This window comes from Ixodes scapularis, unplaced genomic scaffold, assembly GCF_016920785.2.
Source record: "Ixodes scapularis isolate PalLabHiFi unplaced genomic scaffold, ASM1692078v2 PGA_scaffold2__306_contigs__length_199485367, whole genome shotgun sequence".
Lineage (NCBI taxonomy): Eukaryota > Metazoa > Arthropoda > Arachnida > Ixodida > Ixodidae > Ixodes > Ixodes scapularis.
Window position 1 is genome coordinate 160,004,903 of NW_024609857.1, and position 18,884 is coordinate 160,023,786.

The window sequence follows — 18,884 nt, forward strand, 5'->3', positions numbered from 1 at the left end:
ACATCCGCTATCCCGCGCAAAAGGACGCGTTATGGTCGACTTGCTCGCCGTATATATGGTGACTGGAAGGGGAAGCGTGACGGGCGCCAGAGTCGCGAGGCGCGATAAAAATTCTCAGACAGCCTAGATTGAAGAGAGGGTCCATCTCGGACCAAGGGGAGCGTTTGCAATTTAATGGCGGACACCTCCCGCGGCGATCGGTCACAAGTGCGCGTGCGCTGCGTATTCGTGCGGCGAGGGGGAAAGCAGGAAGAAAGGCGAAGGCGTTTGCAGACGATCAACGCTTCTGTCATCTCCACGCAGCTCGTGTTGCAAATGCGGCCCATAGACCACGTGACCCCAGGTGTAGTAGGGTGAAACTCTCTGTAGTGCAGGATCTCTAAAAAAACGTTCGGGGAACGCTCATTCGCCTGCTGGCTGCAGCGCCCCTAGCGGTCCCTAAAAATTTCATCACGGAAACTTCATCGCGGAATTCAGGCGCAGGACCGATTTAATAGGTGAAACGGGCGCGGTTCATCTAGTTTTCAAAAATATACAGTCTGACATGGCGCCGTGTGCGCGCCATGTCAAAGAGGGGCGCAAGTTGCGACGAAAATCCTCTCCACCGCGAGGGGCGCTGCAGTCTGCAGGCGCGTCGTTTTCATCGCAACTCTTTGCAGCCCTTCGCTTCCGCCCGTCACACTTCCCCTTCGAGCCGCCATACTGAATAACTGAAGTTAAATCAAGTAGGCAGGCGAGATGGTTAAGGACATGGTAACCCTGGAGCGAAGGGACAAAAAAGGGACGGACAGACATGAAACTCCGGAGTTTCGTGTCCGTCCGTTCATTTTTGTCTCCTCGATCTATAGGGTTACCATGCATACTTTATACATGGCTTGTACTGACGTCATATCCGCTCGCACTGTGAAGCACCTGGCTGCTGCGCCCAAACCTACTGCAGCATTTATGTGGCGCTATCGAATTTGTATTTCTAGACAAAAGCAAGAAGGAATGGTCATTGGTGCAGTGGCATGACACCACGTGCAGGCAGTGTATAAAGGCTTCACCAACGTTGTGTTCCAGCACGACTGGACCGCAGTACCCGGGCCGTCCCCAGCCACCGATGGTGGACCGAGCGCAGCAGACCTGCAACAGCGTTTCGGGCGCGGCACCCTTCGAGGACGGCTCCGCTATTCCTGGCAGCGGCGGTGGCTGCGACAACGTGCCACAGAAAGACCCTTCCGGAGGGCCGAACTTCCCCCCCTGAGTCACCAAAGGAAAAGAACGTCACAGCTAGAAATTTCACCGCTCACTGAAATCGCAACAAGCGAGCACAATCACGCGCTGTAACAAATACGCGATACTTAGATCCGCGATGTCCTTCAAGCAAAGGCTCCTAGCGTGTTCAAGAATGCAAATAAAACAAAAACCCCGACGTCTCCCTCTTTCTCTTTTGACGCAGAATGTGTTATAGGACTGAATTTTATAAAATAAGCGACACTTTAAGCTCGAGTGCTACGCTCGACAAACTCAAATTTTAAGTTCACGTAATCAATGTAGACTTACAGGCAGTGGCGTCCAAACGTGAAAGCCAAAAGGAGCGACCCCCCCCCCCCCCCCCCCCCCTGTCCCAGGCAATTAGAAAATTTTGCGTAAGCAAGACAAGGAAGGGGGGCGGAAAATCTCATTCCCACCAATGGTTTCCACCTCCCAAACAGTTCCGACGGATGTTTACAAACAAACCGGAGCGCCCCTAGCGGCACGCCACCGGCGCCGCGCGTGGAAGTGGGCAAGAAGCAACGCGTCCCGCATCCACGAACCACCGGAATGTGATGTCGGCGTCGGTGTGAATACTCAAATGTCTTACTACTTTAGTTGCCTGAGCCAGAACTAACTATAGGCTCGTTAGACCGCTAAACCTTGTGTAAATAATGTGACGTGTGGCGATTTATTCAACGTGAACGCCGCAGAATGGACAGTTTTGGGTAAGTTACTTTTAAGAAGTACTTCGTTAGAATTACAGATACTTTCAGAAAAAAGTAGCGAAGTTACCGTTAAAGTTGCCGCAACAAAAGAGTAACTCGTTACAGTTACAGTTACTTTTAAAAAGTGACGACGTAACTTTTCAGTTACTTTTCTATAATACAAAAAAAAATTAGAAAAAACTAGAAAACGCTCCTGACCAAGTTTTATTGCATAAAATTAAAAAGTACGCTTTCTACTTCATATTGTAACTTAGCAGAAGTTGCTTCTCGAAATTAGTGTTTGAAAATTTCCACGCCAGAGTAGTGGCGCAAATCAAAATACGAAACATGCGCAGTTCCCTCCGCGTGTATTGTTGTTTCACGGTTGATTCACCCGATTAAAAAGCGTTTTCACACAAAAAAAAGCCACAACATAGATAGTGCTTCAATACACTAAGATGTAAGTGTTCAGTCACAAAGTACAAGCGCGTGCGTAAAGATAATTAGATTTTTTTTTCATGACATCTGCACGGAGATATATTCGGGTCGCGACTCGTGTGAAAGAACGTATTCAGTTTGTACAAGGTCAACTTGACACTCGAAATGTCGGAATAGACGATTTGAAAAGTGCAGGGAATATCTAAATTGTACTCGTTCAGCGATATGTTATTCACAAAACACTGGAAAGTAACGACAAATGTAACGTCGTTAGTTTCATCGTTACTTCAGAAAAAAGTAATAGAACTACAGTTACAAGTTACATTTTAAAAAAGTAACTTGTTACAGTTACAAGTTACCAAAAAAGTAACAAAATTACAGTAACGCGTTACTACCCTAGACTGAGAATGGACGCTCAGCCTGATTCTCATGAAGAGATTCTGCTCGCTGTTTTCAGTCACGACGCCGCTCGGGCTGCAAAAGTGTGAACGCTAGCTGCAATGCTCGACGTCGGTACTAGAAATTGCAAGCAGAATCGAACCAAGTGAATCAGACATAACAAGTCGGTAATGGCCACTGGTAACAATAATCAGAATCTCCGTGTATCTACTTATTAAAACGAGCCTACTTACCACTGACAACCTTCAAAGTTAAAAAGTCTTTAGAGGCCTGCACTTTTTATCAGGACGTTCGGTCCACTGGCCGGTAGTCGTTTGAACGAGCAGAAGACGGTTTGAACGAGGTTGAAAGAGCAGACGACAGTTTGAATGATGAGACGGCAGTTTGAACGTGAAGATACAGTGAACGTGGTCCGCGAGTGGTCCGGACAACTTGACTGTTTTTCCGCGTTCATGTTGAAACTAGAGCACTATATAGCTCATACGGAGCAGAGTAACGCAATCCTTTGATCCGCGTGTTTTGCCGACAACATGGCCGAGAGCGCACCTCGGCGCGAGTCGCCTGGTACTCAGGTTTCCAGGAGGAGGCCCGCCCTATGGGAGATCACATGGAGATCGACTTAACACGGCTCATTAAAAAATAGACGCCGAGTTCATACTTTCGAAACTAGTCTGTCGTGAAGTTGCTGAAGCACTAAACACTTTATTAAAGTTTTTATAATATTGAATGCGCGTGACAATTTTGAGAAGGCAATTTCCAAGGCAATGGCGTTTGAAGCAGACGATTCTTTTACGCAGCAGAGATTGACTTTTTGGGTTGGCCGGAGCGGGTCGGCGTGAGCGGTGTGACGTTGCCATGTCGTCTGTTGCATAATGCCGCTCAAGCAATTAAAAAAAAAAAATTTAAGTTTTTTCGTGACACTCAACTTAGCGCAAATTATTGTAAAATGCTCTTTTATTATGTCAAAAACTATTGTTGTCTCGTACATCCCAAAAATATTGAACAAACAGCAATTTATTCACGTTCCCCATCAGGGGTTTCCTCGGGAATTGAAATTAAGGGGGTGTATAAATTCTTAGGGGGGCGGGTTGTTGGGGGGGGGCATTGAGGATATAGGAGTCTTGCGAACTAAGGGGGTGCCTTCGAAATCTAAGCGGGTGCCTTCGGCCTTCGGGGGGGGGGTGATGTAGGGTAATCAATGTTCCCCATGCATTTGTGACTGGAGTTGGAACCTCCGAGCGTTCGCGCTAGTCGTCGGGAGATGGCATTCTAGAGTGCGCTACTCCAGAGCCGTTTATAGTGAGAGAATCTGGCCAATGGGCGGAGCTTGTTGCCCGCTGGAACGAGTGGATTTCGCGACAACAGAAAATGGCGTTGCTTCTTTGTCTTGTTTGTTCCTGAGAAATCGCCTAGAGTTCCTGTGAGTCAGAGCCACAAAATGGCGGACGGAAGTAGTCATCTCGCGGTTGTCAGACTACGCTGCTGTGGTGGCCAGGCTGTCAAAATCTCCTTAAGAAGGCCGAACTCTCTCAGTATAAACGGCTCTGCGCTACTCAAGAGTGCCTTCATACACACGCGCGCTTTTGCTTGAGTGGTGACATCTCAGTCATTTTTCCGCCCAGTCGTTTTTTTATGCCTTTCGAAGTGCGCCTAGTCCGGTGTCACTCAGCTCGAGCGCGTAGCTTTTGCTAATGCATAGACGCCATTTTACCGCCCAAGTCACTCACCGAGTGCGCCAGAGCGTCACGCGCTGGCAGATTCAGGGCAACAATGACGTCTTTATTTCAATCAATCAATCAATCAATTTATTTCCTTTCCATCTGAGAGGGGAAGGCAGGGGAAAAAGCAGCATGTCGCTACTTGACGAAGCCCCCGCCTCCCCTTTACATCCGCAGAAGAAACACAACATATGAGTGAAAGAACAATGTAACATATACAAAAACAGATAATCTAGCGCTTACACAGGACAGTGGTGTCAATTATATACAGTGCGAAGGGTTAAACAAGGTAAACATAATTCAGAGTAGCACACGCTTGCTCCAAGAGTTTAGAAATGAGCACATGCACTACAATGCACATTGACTTTGAAAAATATATACGGAACTGCCTCTGCACCTTCAAAACATGACAACACCTATTCATTAGATCACTCAAATAGGTCACGAATTTCCCTTTTGCTTGTGTTGGCCACGGAAATTCCCTTTGCTTCAAGGTAGTTTAAAATTCTTGGGAGAGTAAAAGCCAGTCTCTGGTCACCATAAGTAGTTCTGGAGCGCGTCTTCACCCCGAGATATACAGACATGTCGGCATCTTATGCTACTTTAAAGCCCCTCTACCTGGGAAAAGTAGCGCCATTCATTGTTGTGAAAATGCTCGAGACACGTGCTACCTAGCTACCACCAGATGCGCTACAACCCACGCAGGACTAGTTCCTAAAACGTTGTTTGCTGCCCACGGAGAGAATAGCGCCTGTTGGAACGGAACCTCATCGCGCACCTAGTTGCTCGACCCTGGGAAAAGTGACGCCACTCATTGTTGTGGAAATGCTGGAGACACGTGCTACCTAGCTACCACCAGATGCGCTACAACCAACGCAGGACTAGTGCCTAAAACGTTGTTTGGTGCCCACGGAGAGAATAGCGCCTGTTGGGACGGAATCTAATCACACACCTGATTGCTCTATCCTGGGAAAAGTGACGCCATTCATTGTTGTGGAAATGCTGGAGACACATGCTACCTAGCTACCACCAGATGCGCTACAACCAACGCAGGACTAGTGCCTAAAACGTTGTTTGCTGCCCACGGAGAGAATAGCGCCTGTTGGGACGGAATCTAATCACACACCTGATTGCTCTATCCTGGGAAAAGTGACGCCATTCATTGTTGTGGAAATGCTCGAGACACGTGCTACCTAGCTACCACCAGATGCGCTACAACCAACGCAGGACTAGTGCCTAAAGCGTTGTTTGCTTCCCACGGAGAGAATAGCGCCTGTTGGGACGGAATCTAATCACACACCTGATTGCTTTATCCTGGGAAAAGTGACGCCTATCATTGTTGTGGAAATGCTCGAGACACGTGATACCTAGCTACCACCAGATGCGCTACAACCAACGCAGGACTAGTGCCTAAAACGTTGTTTGCTGCCCAGGGAGAGAATAGCGCCTGTTAGGACGGAATCTAATCACACACCTGATTGCTCTATCCTGGGAAAAGTGACGCCATTCATTGTTGTGGAAATGCTCGAGACACGTGCGACCTAGCTACCACCAGATGCGCTACAACCAACGCAGGACTAGTGTCTAAAACGTTGTTTGCTGCCCACGGAGAGAATAGCGCCTGTTAGGACGGAATCTAATCACACACCTGATTGCTCTATCCTGGGAAAAGTGACGCCATTCATTGTTGTGGAAATGCTCGAGACACGTGATACCTAGCTACCACCAGATGCGCTACAACCAACGCAGGACTAGTGTCTAAAACGTTGTTTGCTGCCCACGGAGAGAATAGCGCCTGTTAGGACGGAATCTAATCACACACCTGATTGCTCTATCCTGGGAAAAGTGACGCCATTCATTGTTGTGGAAATGCTCGAGACACGTGCTACCTAGCTACCACCAGATGCGCTACAACCAACGCAGGACTAGTGCCTAAAGCGTTGTTTGCTTCCCACGGAGAGAATATCGCCTGTTGGGACGGAATCTAATCACACACCTGATTGCTTTATCCTGGGAAAAGTGACGCCTATCATTGTTGTGGAAATGCTCGAGACACGTGATACCTAGCTACCACCAGATGCGCTACAACCAACGCAGGACTAGTGCCTAAAACGTTGTTTGCTGCCCATGGAGAGAATAGCGCCTGTTAGGACGGAATCTAATCACACACCTGATTGCTCTATCCTGGGAAAAGTGACGCCATTCATTGTTGTGGAAATGCTCGAGACACGTGCGACCTAGCTACCACCAGATGAGCTACAACCAACGCAGGACTAGTGCCTAAAACGTTGTTTGCTGCCCACGGAGAGAATAGCGCCTGTTAGGACGGAATCTAATCACACACCTGATTGCTCTATCCTGGGAAAAGTGACGCCATTCATTGTTGTGGAAATGCTCGAGACACGTGATACCTAGCTACCACCAGATGCGCTACAACCAACGCAGGACTAGTGCCTAAAACGTTGTTTGCTGCCCACGGAGAGAATAGCGCCTGTTAGGACGGAATCTAATCACAAACCTGATTGCTTTATCCTGGGAACAGTGACGCCATTCATTGTTGTGGAAATGCTCGAGACACGTGCGACCTAGCTACCACCAGATGCGCTACAACCAACGCAGGACTAGTGCCTAAAACGTTGTTTGCTGCCCACAGAGAGAATAGCGCCTGTTAGGACGGAATTTAATCACACAACTGATTGCTCTATCCTGGGAAAAGTGACGCCATTCATTGTTGTGGAAATGCTCGGGACACGTGATACCTAGCTACCACCAGATGCGCTACAACCAACGCAGGACTAGTGCCTAAAACGTTGTTTGCTGCCCACAGAGAGAATAGCGCCTGTTAGGACGGAATTTAATCACACACCTGATTGCTCTATCCTGGGAAAAGTGACGCCATTCATTGTTGTGGAAATGCTCGGGACACGTGATACCTAGCTACCACCAGATGCGCTACAACCAACGCAGGACTAGTGCCTAAAACGTTGTTTGCTGCCCACAGAGAGAATAGCGCCTGTTAGGACGGAATTTAATCACACACCTGATTGCTCTATCCTGGGAAAAGTGACGCCATTCATTGTTGTGGAAATGCTCGGGACACGTGATACCTAGCTACCACCAGATGCGCTACAACCAACGCAGGACTAGTGCCTAAAACGTTGTTTGCTGCCCACAGAGAGAATAGCGCCTGTTAGGACGGAATTTAATCACACAGCTGATTGCTCTATCCTGGGAAAAGTGACGCCATTCATTGTTGTGGAAATGCTCGGGACACGTGATACCTAGCTACCACCAGATGCGCTACAACCAACGCAGGACTAGTGCCTAAAACGTTGTTTGCTGCCCACAGAGAGAATAGCGCCTGTTAGGACGGAATTTAATCACACACCTGATTGCTCTATCCTGGGAAAAGTGACGCCATTCATTGTTGTGGAAATGCTCGGGACACGTGATACCTAGCTACCACCAGATGCGCTACAACCAACGCAGGACTAGTGCCTAAAACGTTGTTTGCTGCCCACAGAGAGAATAGCGCCTGTTAGGACGGAATTTAATCACACACCTGATTGCTCTGTCCTGGGAACAGTGACGCCATTCATTGTTGTGGAAATGCTCGAGACACGTGATACCTAGCTACCACCAGATGCGCTACAACCAACGCAGGACTAGTGCCTAAAACGTTGTTTGCTGCCCACGGAGAGAATAGCGCCTGTTGGGACGGAATCTAATCACACACCTGATTGCTCTATCCTGGGAACAGTGACGCCATTCATTGTTGTGGAAATGCTCGAGACACGTGATACCTAGCTACCACCAGATGCGCTACAACCAACGCAGGACTAGTGCCTAAAACGTTGTTTGCTGCCCACAGAGAGAATAGCGCCTGTTAGGACGGAATTTAATCACACATCTGATTGCTCTATCCTGGGAAAAGTGACGCCATTCATTGTTGTGGAAATGCTCGGGACACGTGATACCTAGCTACCACCAGATGCGCTACAACCAACGCAGGACTAGTGCCTAAAACGTTGTTTGCTGCCCACAGAGAGAATAGCGCCTGTTAGGACGGAATTTAATCACACACCTGATTGCTCTATCCTGGGAAAAGTGACGCCATTCATTGTTGTGGAAATGCTCGGGACACGTGATACCTAGCTACCACCAGATGCGCTACAACCAACGCAGGACTAGTGCCTAAAACGTTGTTTGCTGCCCACAGAGAGAATAGCGCCTGTTAGGACGGAATCTAATCACAAACCTGATTGCTCTATCCTGGGAACAGTGACGCCATTCATTGTTGTGGAAATGCTCGAGACACGTGATACCTAGCTACCACCAGATGCGCTACAACCAACGCAGGACTAGTGCCTAAAACGTTGTTTGCTGCCCACAGAGAGAATAGCGCCTGTTAGGACGGAATTTAATCACACACCTGATTGCTCTATCCTGGGAAAAGTGACGCCATTCATTGTTGTGGAAATGCTCGGGACACGTGATACCTAGCTACCACCAGATGCGCTACAACCAACGCAGGACTAGTGCCTAAAACGTTGTTTGCTGCCCACAGAGAGAATAGCGCCTGTTAGGACGGAATTTAATCACACACCTGATTGCTCTATCCTGGGAAAAGTGACGCCATTCATTGTTGTGGAAATGCTCGGGACACGTGATACCTAGCTACCACCAGATGCGCTACAACCAACGCAGGACTAGTGCCTAAAACGTTGTTTGCTGCCCACAGAGAGAATAGCGCCTGTTAGGACGGAATTTAATCACACACCTGATTGCTCTATCCTGGGAACAGTGACGCCATTCATTGTTGTGGAAATGCTCGAGACACGTGATACCTAGCTACCACCAGATGCGCTACAACCAACGCAGGACTAGTGCCTAAAACGTTGTTTGCTGCCCACAGAGAGAATAGCGCCTGTTAGGACGGAATTTAATCACACATCTGATTGCTCTATCCTGGGAAAAGTGACGCCATTCATTGTTGTGGAAATGCTCGGGACACGTGATACCTAGCTACCACCAGATGCGCTACAACCAACGCAGGACTAGTGCCTAAAACGTTGTTTGCTGCCCACAGAGAGAATAGCGCCTGTTAGGACGGAATTTAATCACACACCTGATTGCTCTATCCTGGGAAAAGTGACGCCATTCATTGTTGTGGAAATGCTCGGGACACGTGATACCTAGCTACCACCAGATGCGCTACAACCAACGCAGGACTAGTGCCTAAAACGTTGTTTGCTGCCCACAGAGAGAATAGCGCCTGTTAGGACGGAATCTAATCACAAACCTGATTGCTCTATCCTGGGAACAGTGACGCCATTCATTGTTGTGGAAATGCTCGAGACACGTGATACCTAGCTACCACCAGATGCGCTACAACCAACGCAGGACTAGTGCCTAAAACGTTGTTTGCTGCCCACAGAGAGAATAGCGCCTGTTAGGACGGAATTTAATCACACACCTGATTGCTCTATCCTGGGAAAAGTGACGCCATTCATTGTTGTGGAAATGCTCGGGACACGTGATACCTAGCTACCACCAGATGCGCTACAACCAACGCAGGACTAGTGCCTAAAACGTTGTTTGCTGCCCACAGAGAGAATAGCGCCTGTTAGGACGGAATTTAATCACACATCTGATTGCTCTATCCTGGGAAAAGTGACGCCATTCATTGTTGTGGAAATGCTCGGGACACGTGATACCTAGCTACCACCAGATGCGCTACAACCAACGCAGGACTAGTGCCTAAAACGTTGTTTGCTGCCCACAGAGAGAATAGCGCCTGTTAGGACGGAATTTAATCACACACCTGATTGCTCTATCCTGGGAAAAGTGACGCCATTCATTGTTGTGGAAATGCTCGGGACACGTGATACCTAGCTACCACCAGATGCGCTACAACCAACGCAGGACTAGTGCCTAAAACGTTGTTTGCTGCCCACAGAGAGAATAGCGCCTGTTAGGACGGAATCTAATCACAAACCTGATTGCTCTATCCTGGGAACAGTGACGCCATTCATTGTTGTGGAAATGCTCGAGACACGTGATACCTAGCTACCACCAGATGCGCTACAACCAACGCAGGACTAGTGCCTAAAACGTTGTTTGCTGCCCACAGAGAGAATAGCGCCTGTTAGGACGGAATTTAATCACACACCTGATTGCTCTATCCTGGGAAAAGTGACGCCATTCATTGTTGTGGAAATGCTCGGGACACGTGATACCTAGCTACCACCAGATGCGCTACAACCAACGCAGGACTAGTGCCTAAAACGTTGTTTGCTGCCCACAGAGAGAATAGCGCCTGTTAGGACGGAATCTAATCACAAACCTGATTGCTCTATCCTGGGAACAGTGACGCCATTCATTGTTGTGGAAATGCTCGAGACACGTGATACCTAGCTACCACCAGATGCGCTACAACCAACGCAGGACTAGTGCCTAAAACGTTGTTTGCTGCCCACAGAGAGAATAGCGCCTGTTAGGACGGAATTTAATCACACATCTGATTGCTCTATCCTGGGAAAAGTGACGCCATTCATTGTTGTGGAAATGCTCGGGACACGTGATACCTAGCTACCACCAGATGCGCTACAACCAACGCAGGACTAGTGCCTAAAACGTTGTTTGCTGCCCACAGAGAGAATAGCGCCTGTTAGGACGGAATTTAATCACACACCTGATTGCTCTGTCCTGGGAACAGTGACGCCATTCATTGTTGTGGAAATGCTCGAGACACGTGATACCTAGCTACCACCAGATGCGCTACAACCAACGCAGGACTAGTGCCTAAAACGTTGTTTGCTGCCCACGGAGAGAATAGCGCCTGTTGGGACGGAATCTAATCACACACCTGATTGCTCTGTCCTGGGAAAAGTGACGCCATTCATTGTTGTGGAAATGCTCGATACACGTGCTACCTAGCTACCACCAGATGCGCTACAACCAACGCAGGACTAGTGCCTAAAACGTTGTTTGCTGCCCACGGAGAGAATAGCGCCTGTTGGGACGGAATCTAATCACACACCTGATTGCTCTGTCCTGGGAAAAGTGACGCCATTCATTGTTGTGGAAATGCTCGATACACGTGCTACCTAGCTACCACCAGATGCGCTACAACCAACGCAGGACTAGTGCCTAAAACGTTGTTTGCTGCCCACGGAGAGAATAGCGCCTGTTAGGACGGAATCTAATCACAAACCTGATTGCTCTATCCTGGGAAAAGTGACGCCATTCATTGTTGTGGAAATGCTCGAGACACGTGCTACCTAGCTACCACCAGATGCGCTACAACCAACGCAGGACTAGTGCCTAAAACGTTGTTTGCTGCCCATGGAGAGAATAGCGCCTGTTGGGACGGAATCTAATCACACACCTGATTGCTCTATCCTGGGAAAAGTGACGCCATTCATTGTTGTGGAAATGCTCGAGACACGTGCTACCTAGCTACCACCAGATGCGCTACAACCAACGCAGGACTAGTGCCTAAAACGTTGTTTGCTGCCCACGGAGAGAATAGCGCCTGTTGGGACGGAATCTAATCACACATCTGATTGCTCTATCCTGGGAAAAGTGACGCCATTCATTGTTGTGGAAATGCTCGAGACACGTGCTACCTAGCTACCACCAGATGCGCTACAACCAACGCAGGACTAGTGCCTAAAACGTTGTTTGCTGCCCACGGAGAGAATAGCGCCTGTTGGGACGGAATCTAATCACACACCTGATTGCTCTATCCTGGGAAAAGTGACGCCATTCATTGTTGTGGAAATGCTCGAGACACGTGCTACCTAGCTACCACCAGATGCGCTACAACCAACGCAGGACTAGTGCCTAAAACGTTGTTTGCTGCCCACGGAGAGAATAGCGCCTGTTGGGACGGAATCTAATCACACACCTGATTGCTCTATCCTGGGAAAAGTGACGCCATTCATTGTTGTGGAAATGCTCGAGACACGTGATACCTAGCTACCACCAGATGCGCTACAACCAACGCAGGACTAGTGCCTAAAACGTTGTTTGCTGCCCACGGAGAGAATAGCGCCTGTTAGGACGGAATCTAATCACACACCTGATTGCTCTATCCTGGGAAAAGTGACGCCATTCATTGTTGTGGAAATGCTGGAGACACGTGCCGGGCGCCACTTCTGGGAAGAACATGGCGTCCGAAATCTAGCTGAGTAAAGGGCCGCCCACACTAGCGAGAAAACGCGCGTGGCACGCCGATCGCGGCAAGTAACAAAATGTCGCCGAAGCACAGTCAGCGCCATGAGCGCGTGCAGAGACACGCCCTTTATCTTCCCGCTTAACCGATTTATCGGCGCGCCGGGCGCGTTTTCTCGCTAGTGTGGGCGGCCCTTTACAGTGTTCTAGAGGGGGTCGTAGCGGCAAGAGCGGCGGCCGCTTTGTGAAGATTTTGCGCGTAGACGACACCATGGCGCTGCTGTTCTGTGCCCTATAGAGTGCCTTCATACACACGCGCGCCTTTGCTTGAGTGGTGACATCTCAGCCATTTTTCCGCTCAATTGTTTTTCATGCCTTTTGAAGTGCGCGCAATCCGGTGTCACTCAGCTCGAGCGCGTAGCTTTGGCTAATGTATAGACGCCATTTTACCGCCCAAGTCATGCACCAAGTGCGCGAGAGCGTCACGCGCTGGCACATTCAGTGCAACAATGGATGTCTTCACCCTGAGACAGACAGACATGCAGGCACCCTAGCGCCCTAGGAGCGCGCCCCCGTCAGCCCCATCATCAGCGCTGTTCGGCGCTTACTACTGTGGTCTGACTGAAGATTTTCGCGGTGCGAAACAACTGCTAATGTTGTTCTGTATACTCTGTTTCACCTTATGATGTACCGCAGGAAAGGCTACAAGCGCGAGTTCCTTGCTCTGGGGCACATCTCGGCGGCACAAGCTCTCGTGAATTAAGAGCAGCTGCCAACGCTATAAGCTCGTACGTCTAGCCTTCGCTGCGGTACAACATAAGGTGAAACGAAGTACAGTAGATTGTAGTTCTGCCTTTGGACTAATGCCTCTAGAGTGTGCGCTATCCTCTACTTGAAATATTCGCGTGTTTTGAGGGAGATTAATTAATATCGACTCCCCCCCCAGTACTGACACATCGTTCCGCAACGCTATCACTTAAGCTACAGGCTTAATAGCTGCGAAAGAAGTTCTACGGTGCTACATTTTGGAGACGCGTACCTCGTCACCCTCGTCATCTTCCTCGTTCATCGCACACGTGCCATTAATTCTCCTAGGGCACAGAACTCCAGCGCCACTCGCGGTAACTACGTCGACCGTCTTCACGCGCTTCATTGTAAGCGGGCGCCGCTCTTGCCACTACACCCTCTAGAACACTGTAGCGGAGTACTGCGCTCTGCCGCCATGATCTTTGCAAGGGCTGCAGGTTGCACGTGCCTCGGGCATGGACGCACATTGCGCTATTTTTAAAACATGAAGGAACTTTACGCTACTCTGCTCCGAAAGAGCTACATAGGGCTCTAGTTGAAACAGAAATAAATCTGACAACCATAAGTCTCAGTGAAAACAATCAAAATCCTTCCGGCACTAGCAATCGTGATCCATTGGCGTCTAGTTTGCCCTAGAGTCACTAAATGTTCCCAGAGCAGCGAAACTTCTAAGCTTCACTTCAGAACCGAGTCGAGGCGCAGCAGTCGCGGTCCCCAACATGGCTCTGCCCTGTGCGGTCGAAGCGAAGCGCGTACAGTGTAGCGTTAGTTCTCGTGTAAGCTCGGCAATCTACGGGGCGACACTGGTTGGTTTTTACAGCGGAGCTGTTAAGGGCTAGCTTCCCCAGGATCGTGTCCCCCGCAAAGAAATGTCGACACAACACTCTGGACAGCTACCGCCATCTATGAGCGACGGCGGCAAGCCACGTATCAGGTTGCCGCCGTCGCTCATAGATGGCGGCAGCCTTTCCACTCTGGCTTGCCGATTGCGGCCGGCCATTACTTTCCATTGTACAGCTTCGCTGGTCCTCCTTCACCAAAATGAAAATACTGAAAGTTCTTTTTTTTTTCATTAAAGTTTTTTACTTCGTACCGAGCGGTGCAGGACTTGCTCCTCGCTGCCTCTTCTCTCTTTTTCTTTCTCTTTCGCCTCGAAAAACATGCAAGTCGAGTGTTAGGCTTAGCGTCTGAGGCGTAAAGTTTGAAACGCAGCACCAGCGCAACCGGAGTGAGCAAATGAGCCGGGAATCTGCTTTGGCGAACCAGATTAGTGGCTGCTTAATATAAAAAAAAGAGAACTCGCCAAAGACACCTAAAACTCACCCCCCGCGCAGGCGCGGCGAACCCCGCCGGCCTCACGACGGCTTCCGTGACAAAGTATGAGCGTTGCTGTGCTTTTCTTTGCGTTCTATTTCTGAGGCGCGTCCGCTTTGACCTTAAAGGGGCACTGACACCCCAAAGGTCGTATTTATTTTTATTGTCTAAAACGATGCAAGTTGCAGTGATACGCCACGTCCACACTAGCGAGAAAACGCGCGTGGCACGCCGATCGCGGCAAGTAACAAAATGTCGCCGAAGCACAGTCAGCGCCACGTGCGCGTGCAGAGACACGCCCTTTATCTTCCCGCTTAACCGATTTATCGGCGCGCCGGGCGCGTTTTCTCGCTAGTGTGGGTGGCCCTATAGACACGCAAAAAAAAAGCGCATCGCGAAAAGAATTTTCCCGCGCGCGCGCGCACGCCTTTTTATATTTGGCGTTTGATTCTTCCGCCATCGCCTCCTCGCTTCTTTTGATTCGTGACGTCAAGAATCATGAAATTTAGAAGCTTTGTAGGCGACATCTTTATAACATTTAATAACGGCAATCCTAAAACATGTTTTTTAGCGCAATTGCGAACGCCCTACGGCCCTTCTTTTTGAAATACCAAAAATCGGGAGTTCGTTGTGGTGCCGTCTCCTGGATTTGTATCCTCCAACGGAAAACAGGCGACACCGCTCAAAACCGGTCCGTCGCAACGCCGGCGCTCGCTCCTTTCCTCCTCGCTTTGGGTCGCGACGGCAACAGCAGGAAGTGGTGAAAGAAAGTGGACTAGGGTGCCTACATGTTTCCGCCGCTCCGCTGTGGAAACATGTAGGCACCCTAAAGTGGACTCTCAGGACTCCGCAATATTTGACGTCAAGGCACCGGCGCCGATCGCGCAGGAACTTCGAATTCGGCATTTGGAAATTGTTTTTTTAACTTTACAAATACTAAATTCCCAAATTTCAAATTTTGAGGGTAATGTCCCGGCATCGTTTTCAATCGTTTCGGATAATAAAAAAAAAATATGAGTTTGATGTGTCAGTGCTCCTTTAAACGCCCCTCCGGCTACCGTGACGAAGCATCTGCGTAACTATAGTTTCCTTTGCGTTTTTTTTTTTTTTTTTTGAGGCGTGTGCTTGATGACGTAGTTTTATGACCATATTTTGGGGACAACGCCGACGGCTTTTCGCGTAATGGGACAAGTAAGGCTTTCGTCTTAAAAAAAAAATGAAGAGAAAATCAACGCACCTTCCGTTCGGTCCTAATCATCGATGCGCAGAGCTCCCACCCGTGCGTACCTGCCGTAGCCGTGGTAACGCGGAAACATTTTATATACTTTTTTGTCTTTTTTTGTGCTTATGTCCCCAATAGCCGACTGATCACGTCCGCCACGGGTTAAAGGGACCATGAAGGCAATTTAATTCTTTTTTAAAAAGAAGGTGTTTTCGGGAGCATTGGGGTCCTGGCATGCCACACAATTTTTTCTAGAACGTTGTGACTCTTATTTCTGTACCTGCAAATAAATTTGCGAAACCGAAACAAACATTCCGATTTCTTCTCTTTTTCGCCTCTGGAAAGAGAAGTGACATCAGGGAGTACTGTCGGCATCGGTAGGATTTAGTGCACACTCAGTGTGGTTCCCGTGGTTCGCTCTAGTGCACGGTGGTCTGTGAAGAAAACCTGGAAGAAATGGACGACAACGCCGCGCTCGCAAACGAGTTTGAGCTCCCGTTCAGCGACCTCACGCCGACTGAACGGGAGATGCTGCTAAGGACGCAGAACTCTGGATTGGCGCTTTACGAGGGCGCCCTAGACCTTCCACCAACTCCTCGGTCGCCGCCTCCAGGGCGACTCCCTGCCCCACTTTTACCCAGACTCCGGCTGACCGGTGCTGCTCAAAGTCTTCTGGTCGGTAATGAAACGAACAAATCCTGACACCGCTGTCCACAACTCTAAGGAAGACGACGGCGCGCAACCAAATGCTGCGCATTGCTGCGTCGGTCGGCAGTTTATGCAAACTAACGTCGCCCGATCGACCGCACGTCTTTAGCCGACCTTTCGCGCAACCTACTACTGCACATAAACGCGGCATGATTGGTGAGACACCAGTTCGCAAAGCGAACACGAGACGACGCACAAAACCAAAACCATAAGTCCGCCGCCCCCGGCGCTCGTACCTTTATCTTTTTTTGTCCATGGTTGCTCGATGCTTTTTACGCGCCCGAGGTAGCAGTGCGGGATGCGTTCCACCAATGACAAACGGAGGGATCGCTTCAGATTATGCTTTTATACACGGTATGAAACCTATTAATTCCCAACTACAACTTCAAAAGATTATCCAACGTTCAAATAAAAATGTTTCATCACATCTCACCACCGAAATCGAAACCAAGAGCGCGTCTATCGTTTGAAGCAATCGCCAGACGAGGTGCCCGTTGTCGTCACGCTTCGGCGCACTTTAGTTCACCTTTCTGCCGCCGCCTCGGTGGGGTCTCAGGCATCGTTCCCGGCGCTATTATTACCGCGCCTGTTTGCTCGATTGGTGCGGCACCCAAACTTCTGTCCGGGCTAGAACTTGGTCAACAGTATCTGAGACGTGCCTGCCATCCATTTCAATCGTGAAATAAAACTTCGAAACTGCCTTCATGGTCCCTTTAAGCTAGCCAATCAGAACCGGATTCTGCGGTGATCGACTTCCGGTAAGCGGACTGAACATAATTCGGTACTCTGGGAAGATTCAGCGACTCTAGTTATTTATTTATTTATTTTTTTCACGGCACCTATTCACGTTCTCGCACGAATTGGGCAAGCAGAAAAATATGAAAACTGATCTTCACACCTCTCCCGCTATTTTTTATACATGGCCCAGTCGCCGCGTTTTGACGAGGAGGCAGGCTTTGGTGTGGTTTCTTTAAAAACAACGCAGGAATGTCCGTTCGCCATGGCGACTTCCGCTCACAGCCCAGACCGGAAGTGCACCCGGAGCGCTTCCGCCGCGACGTGACGCAACAGAGTTGACCTTGACGTCAGGGTGACATCTGACATGACGTCACATTGACGTCACGCAACATTACCTGAATCGGTGACATCACGTGACGTCGCATAACGCCAGCCACGTGACTTCATGGCGTTGGGTGACACCGCAGAGTCACGTGATCTCATAATGTCGCGCACACAGCCTGTGCCCCGCTCATTCGCGACAGATTCTGCGTTCTCAGACATGATCAAGACATGCTTTCATTTTTAACGTAATTAAATGACGGAAATTTGTTTGCAAACATTTTTAGTTTAATTTTGCCGTAAAATGACAGAATTTGGCCGTCTATGGCTGATTAATTCTTTCCGGTGCAGTGAGCACAGCATTCCGCCAGGAAGTTCCAGCGTCCACCAATGAACTTCTACCCGCGAGCCGAATCGAAATGTTGACTGTCACGGCAAGGTCTTCGATAAGGTAGTGAAAAAGCCCCCTCGTGATGACTTAAAACAACTACAAATAAGTTTATTGAGCTTGTTGGCGCGCTCGACCCCCAAACCCATCGAACTTAAATAACATCCGTCAACGTGGAGTTCTCACTTGGTTTCCTTTCCCCCTATGTCTGTCTTCCTTTTTTGATCAAATATTCGTTTTTAGGCTCACCTTTTTTTCCTTCCAATTTCCAAATAGTTCCTCCTGTTTTATTTCTCGTCATCAATGACTCATCGACGAGACGGCCGTCCACTCGGAGGAGAACAGGCCCGACTCTCCCGCGCGATAGCTTTAGTCCGCCCGAAACGGGAGACACGTGGAGGAGTGCGAGAGGGTAGGCCAACATGGTGACGTACCCTCCCCGACACGATACGGAGAGACCGGACTCGGAGCCAGACGGCTTCGCCCGGAACGTCCGCGGCTTACGCCTTCTCGGGGGAGGGAAACCAGTGACTCCCACACAGTACACACTTTCACGTACGGATCATCCCTGGTTCGGTCAGAAATCGCTCCAAACTGAAAAACGAATTCGACGTAACGCACTACGCCATAGTCTCCACCGCCAATGCCGAACGACTGAAAAAATAGAGATGTCAGGCGGCCGGGACCATAGCGTGACGTCATAGGAAGAG